Source organism: Melanerpes formicivorus, unplaced genomic scaffold (assembly GCF_026170545.1).
Source record: "Melanerpes formicivorus ecotype bairdi unplaced genomic scaffold, bMelFor1.0.p_v2 SCAF_111, whole genome shotgun sequence".
In the NCBI taxonomy this organism is placed as follows: domain Eukaryota; kingdom Metazoa; phylum Chordata; class Aves; order Piciformes; family Picidae; genus Melanerpes; species Melanerpes formicivorus.
In genome coordinates, this window is record NW_027142463.1 from 1,326,201 (window position 1) to 1,332,561 (window position 6,361).

Consider the following 6,361-nt stretch of genomic DNA (forward strand, 5'->3'; position numbering starts at 1 on the left):
CAGCACTGCTCCCTGGGGCACACCACTGGTGCCTGGCTGCCAGCTGGCTGTGGCACCATTCACCACCACTCTCTGGGCTCAGCCTCCAGCCAGTTCCTAACCCAGCTCAGAGGTCTTGCTGCAGTCCAGGCAGACCACATCCACAGCCTGCCCCACGTCCACCAGGCAGTCACCTGATCATGGAAGGAGATCAGGTTGGAGAGGCAGGATCTGCCCTTCCTAAATCCATGCTGGCTGGACCTGAGCCCTTGGCCATCCTTCAGGTGCAGTTATTGCCCCCAGGATAATCTGCTCCATCACTTTCCCTGGCACTGAGCTCAGGCTGCCAGGCCTGGAGCTTCCAGGTTCCTCCATCCGATCTTTCTTGTGGATGGGGACCACCTTGGCCAGTTCCAGTCACCTGGGACCTCACCTGTGAGCCAGGACTGGAGGAAAATGATGGAGAGCAGCTTGGCAGCTCATCTGCCAGCTCTCTCAGCACCCTAGGATGGATCCCATCCGGCCCCATGGACTTGTGAGTGTCCAAGTGGCTCAGCAGGTCCCCAACTAATTCCTCATGGATTTCTGGGGCACTACACTGCTCCCCGACCCATCGCCCAGCTCCGGAGGCCACTCCTCCTGAACTCCTCCTGCCCTGCTGTTAAACATTGAGGCACAGAAGGTGTTCAGGACCTCAGCCTTCTCCTCCTCTTCAGTCACAGTGTTCCCCTCCAGGTCCCATAAGCAGTGCAGGTTCTTCCTGCCCTTCTCATTGCTAATGTCTTTGTACCCCTGCTGTTTATTGTCTCTCTCAGAGGTGTTCAGCTTCAGTTCCAGCTGGGCCTTTGCCTCCCTAATTTTATTCCTACATAATCTAACAGCTTCCTTGAACATACCTGGAGAAGCCTTCCCCTCCTTCCAAAGGTGACACAGCCTCTTCTTCCCCCTTACCTCCTCCAGGAGCTGCTTGCTCCTCCAGGCCGGTCGCCTTCCCCGCCGGCTCGCCTTCCGGCTCGTGGGAACCGCCAGTTCCTGTGCCTTCAAGAGCTCCTGGTTGAAGTAGCTCCAACCCTCCTGGACCCCTTGGCTCATGAGGGCTGGCACCCAGGGGACTTTGCAGACAAGTTTCTTAGGCTGCAGTTTGCCCTCCTGCAGCCCAAGGTGAAGGTTCTGTTGGTGCTCCTCCCTAGCTCCCTGCATATTGAAACCTTCACTATCTCGTGGTCACTGCACCCTGGGCAGCCTCCCACCATCACCTCTCCCACCAGCCCTTCCCTACTGGAGAGCAGCAGGTCAGGCAGAGCCTGGCCCCTGGTAGGCTTGCTTAACAGCTGTGTCAGGAAGCAGTCCTCCATTCGCTCCAGGAACCTTCTGGGCTGCCTCCTCCCTGCTGAATGAAGTGCCCAGCAGGTATCTGGGAGGTTGAAGTCACCAACAAGGACAAGATCTGATGATCTTGAGATGGCCTCCAGCTGCTTGTAGAACAACTCATCAGCCTCCTCATGCTGGTTGGGTGCTCTGTAACAGACTCAGCCAGGATGTCAGATTTGTTAGGCTGTCACTGCTCCTCTACGACCATCTGGGCTCTGCAACCCCCCACACCCTCTGGAAAAGTAGGATCCTTCCACAACAAGTTCTGAACTGCTCCAGCTGGAAAAGACCCATCATGCACTAGACCCACCTCTGTATGGCAATGGCCACTTTTATCCACAGATTAATGCAATGCCAACTGCTCCAGCTGTCCATGAAGCATATATATAGAATAGACTACTTCCCACCTGCTGACCTGTGCTGGTTCAGAAGATGTGAACTTAGCCTGCTCTGTTTGAACAAAACTCAACTCAAAGCATGGCACTACAGACCTTTTTTCTATTCCCACAAGCATTTCTTCCCAGGTTGTTATGCTTCCTTTTTCCTTTGCTGCCTCTTGCCCTCTGAAGGACTTTCCCAAGCACTTCCTAGGCGGCACCAAGTGCACTGCCAGCTACGTGAAGGCAGCTGCTCAGGGGAAAGAACTTGCAAATGGTGGATTAAGGCCTATGAGAGGAGGACACAGCTGCACCCCCAGCACCCAGTCCCCCTCCTCTTGCCCTGCAGTGCAGCAGGCACAGACACAGACCCAAACCACTGGGTGCTTGTTGGTGTTCTTTATTGTTGTTCGTTCACATTCTTTGGTTTTTTGTTCCAAGCTCTGTTTTGCTCCTCTGGGCAGCTCTGCTTGGCTGTGACCATCCCAGGTGCCTGCCCACTCCCGAGGCAGAGCCACGCAGCTGTCAGTTCCATGTCCACCGCTGGGCCTGGCCCTGGCAGCAGGGCACGGTGCTAGGCCTCCTGTGCCGTGGGGATGCAGCAGGCACAGAGGAAGCACTTGCGTGCCCTGCTCAGCCCCTTGCGCGCCCTGCTCAGCCCCTTGCGCAGCCTGCGGAAGAAGCCTGACCCGAAGCGGCGGCGAGCCGGGGCCTGGCTGCTGCCAGCTGGCCTCTGCCCTTCATGCCTGAGGCCTGCCTGCAGCACTGCCTGCTCCACAGCCTCTGCCACCACTGCCTGGGCTATAGCAATGAGAGCTGAGCTACAGCCGCTGGCCGTGCCAAGCGCTGCCACAGGACTCTGCTCCACAGCCACGCCTGGGGCAGCTTTCACCTCCAGGACCTCCTCTGGAGCAGCTGCCTGAGCCATGCCCAACTCTGGGGCTGCTGCCTGCTCCACATCCCTCTGGGGGCCAAGCTCTGCAGATGCAGCCCCCTCCTCCTCTGCTGGCACAGGAGAGAGAGGCTCTTCCTGCAGGGCTGCCCCCTCACAACCTGTGGCACTTGCAGGGAGGTCTCTCCTGTTGTCCTTGTCAGTCAATGCCACTTCTGCCTCCTGCCAGGAAAGGGCCCCTGGATCCCTCCAGCAAGCTCCTGCCTGCAGGACCTGATGAGAGCTGCTTCTGGGAGAGGAATGGGGCACAGAGGATGGCTGTCTGCTTCTTGTCCATGGGTGGGGCAGCTCTCTGCTCCATGTCCATCTCTGGGGCAGCTCTCTGCTCCATGTCCATCTCTGGGGCAGTTGTCTGCTCCATGTCCATCACTGGGGCAGTTGTCTGCTCCATGTCCATCTCTGGGGCAGTTGATTGCTCCATGTCCATCTCTGGGGGCAATTGTCTGCTCCATGTCCATCACTGGGGCAGTTGTCTGCTCCATGTCCATCTCTGGGGGCAGTTCTCTGCTCCATGTCCATCTCTGGGGGCAGTTCTCTGCTCCATGTCCATCTCTGGGGCAAGTGTCTGCTCCATGTCCATCTCTGGGACAGTTCTCTGCTCCATGTCCATCTCTGGGACAGTTGTCTGCTCCATGTCCATCTCTGGGACAGTTCTCTGCTCCTTGTCCATCTCTGGGGCAAGTGTCTGCTCCATGTCCATCACTGGGGCAGTTGTCTGCTCCATGTCCATCTCTGGGGGCAAGTGTCTGCTCCATGTCCATCTCTGGGGCAGTTGGCTGCTCCATGTCCATCTCTGGGGCAGTTGGCTGCTCCATGTCCATCACTGGGGCAGTTGGCTGCTCCATGTCCATCTCTGGGGCAGTTGGCTGCTCCATGTCCATCTCTGGGGGCAGTTGTCTGCTCCATGTCCATCTCTGGGGCAACTGTCTGCTCCATGTCCATCTCTGGGGCAACTGTCTGCTCCATGTCCATCTCTGGGGCAGTTGGCTGCTCCGTGTCCATCTCTGGGGCAACTGTCTGCTCCATGTCCATCTCTGGGGCAGGTGCCTGCTCCATGTCCATCTCTGGAGCTGCTGCCTGCTCCACATCCCTCTGGGGGCCAAGCTCTGCAGATGCAGCCCCCTTCTCCTCTGCTGGCACAGCAGAGAGAGGCTCTTCCTCCAGGGCTGCCCCCTCACAAGCTGTGGCACTTGCAGGGACGTCTCTCGTGCCCTCAGTCAGGGCCAGTTCTGCCTCCTGCAGGGAAAGGAAGATTCTGTAAAGGTCTCCTGGGTCCCTGCAGCAAGTTCCTGCCTGCAGGACCTGATGAGAGCTGCTGCTTCTGGGACAGGCATGGGGCAGGGAGGATGGGGATGGGGATGGGGATGATGAAGCCCCTCACAGCAGGCAGAGGATGGGGAGTCTCCCTCTGCCCCATCCCGTGTGTCCCAAGTGCCCTCTCCTTGGCACTGGCACTCACCTGCCCAGCATGGCGGGGGCACACCTGCCCAGCATCAGCTGTCCAGCTCCTGGCTGTCCTTCAGCTCCAAGGGCCTAGCAGCTGCAGCACTCTGCAAGAGAAGCCACAGAGAGCTCTTAGGTTCCAGGCCTGGGGGCCTTGCACCTCCTGCACCTCCCGGTGCGGCAGATGCCCCTGGCTGTGCCCCCTCTTCCCAGCCTGAGCTCACCCTGCCAGCCCCTCCAGGGGACAGCAGGGCCCAGGGCACAGTGCCAAGCAGGGGCTCACCCACCTCTGTCATCCATAGGGCATAGCTGACTGCTGCCCACAGCAGGGTCACCGCCGGTGCCACAAGCATTGCTGCATCACCTGCACTCAGCCCCTCTGCTGCTGCAGCCATCTTCTGCCCTCTTCTCCTGAGTTGCAGCCGGCACAGCCTGGTTCTGCAGAGAAATTGTCACCTTTTGTTGTCACTTCACAGCCTTCTCTTTTCTTCCTGCTCTTGCCAACTTGGTCCTCCTGAGGGAGGACTCTGTGTCACCCTGCCAGGGGACGTACCTGCACTCTGCTGGCAGAGCCACTCTGCAGCTGCAGGTCAGCAGCACCAGGCTCCTGCCTGTCTCCTGCCTGCTCTGTGCTCAGGAAGTGTCCACAGCCCTTCTGGCCTCCTCAGGGCAGCTGCATGCCTGGGCCACGCTCCTGGCAGGCTCAGGGCTGGTGCCACCTCAGGGCCAGGTCTCATTCTCAGGGCCAAAGCCACCCCAGGGCTGCGGCCCGGCCTGGCCCTGGCAGCAGGGCACGGTGCTAGGCCTCCTGTGCCGTGGGGATGCAGCAGGCACAGAGGAAGCACTTGCGTGCCCTGCTCAGCCCCTTGCGTGCCCTGCTCAGCCCCTTGCGCAGCCTGCGGAAGAAGCCTGACCCGAAGCGGCGGCGAGCCGGGGCCTGGCTGCTGCCAGCTGGCCTCTGCCCTTCATGCCTGAGGCCTGCCTGCAGCACTGCCTGCTCCACAGCCTCTGCCACCACTGCCTGGGCTATAGCAATTACAGCTGAGCTACAGCCGCCGGCCGTGCCAAGCGCTGCCACAGGACTCTGCTCCACAGCCACGCCTGGGGCAGCTTTCACCTCCAGGACCTCCTCTGGAGCAGCTGCCTGAGCCATGTCCAACTCTGGGGCTGCTGCCTGCTCCACATCCCTCTGGGGGCCCAGCTCTGCAGATGCAGCCCCCTCCTCCTCTGCTGGCACAGGAGAGAGAGCCTCTTCCTCCAGGGCTGCCTCCTCACAAGCTGTGGCACTTGCAGGGACGTCTCTCGTGCCCTCAGTCAGGGCCGGTTCTGCCTCCTGCAGGGAAAGGAAGATTCTGTAAAGGTCTCCTGGGTCCCTGCAGCAAGTTCCTGCCTGCAGGACCTGATGAGAGCTGCTGCTTCTGGGACAGGAATGGGGCAGGGGGGCTGGGGCTGGGGATGGGGCTGATGAAGCTGCTCATGGCAGGCAGATGATGGAGACTCAGCTCTGGTGCTGCACACTTGCTGCCAGGGTCCCTCCTGCACCTCCCAGTGCAGCAGATGCCCATGGCTCTGCCGCCCCCTCTTCCCCGCCTGAGCTCACCCTGCCAGCCCCTCCAGGGGAGAGCAGGGCCCAGGGCACAGTGCCAAGCAGGGGCTCACCCACCTCTGTCATCCATAGGACATAGTTGACTGCTGCCCACAGCAGGGTCACCGCCAGTGGCACAAGCATTGCGGCTGGACAGGAGCGGCCCAAGCAAAGCAGGGACCTTGGGCTGCTGCTCACCGCTGCCTGTGGCACAGCTGCAAGCCTGCCAAGCGCTCAGGACCCTGGGACAGGATCTGTGTCCTTCTCCCGGGAGTGCTGCCTGCTGCTCAGGCTCCAGTCCCACAGAGAAGTCCTCTCCTGTCGGCGTTGCCTTCGCGCTCCCCAACGGCGTCTCTCGCACAGCCACCAAGCCAGGCTGAGAGCCAAAGCTGGCTGGGGCAGAGTGCAGCCCAGTTATATACCCATCCCTGGGGGGCATTGTGACCTCATCCACGGGACACACCCCTTGCCCTTCACCCCTCCACCATTGTGATGTCACCCAGGAGCTGCATCCCCGGCCCTGGGACACCATGGAGCAGGCCCCAGCCCGGTGCCCACAGCAAGCCAGAGCCCTGCAGGTGGCAGTGGAGCAGGCTCCATGGGAGCAGGGACACTCAGGGCTCTGCTGCTGCTGCTGCTGCTGCTGCTTCCAAG

The 6,361-nt window shown here is 60.5% G+C and overlaps 1 long non-coding RNA gene across 1 annotated transcript; it reads right to left on the reverse strand.

Annotated features, from left to right (window-relative positions):
* Positions 1-3,722: 3,722 nt before the first annotated feature.
* LOC137455797 (uncharacterized) lies at positions 3,723-4,516 on the reverse strand. Its single transcript, XR_010990915.1, has 3 exons — positions 4,410-4,516; positions 4,139-4,229; positions 3,723-3,915 (listed from the first exon to the last, which is right to left on the reverse strand). It is a non-coding gene; the product is annotated as an uncharacterized lncRNA (long non-coding RNA).
* Positions 4,517-6,361: the final 1,845 nt, after the last annotated feature.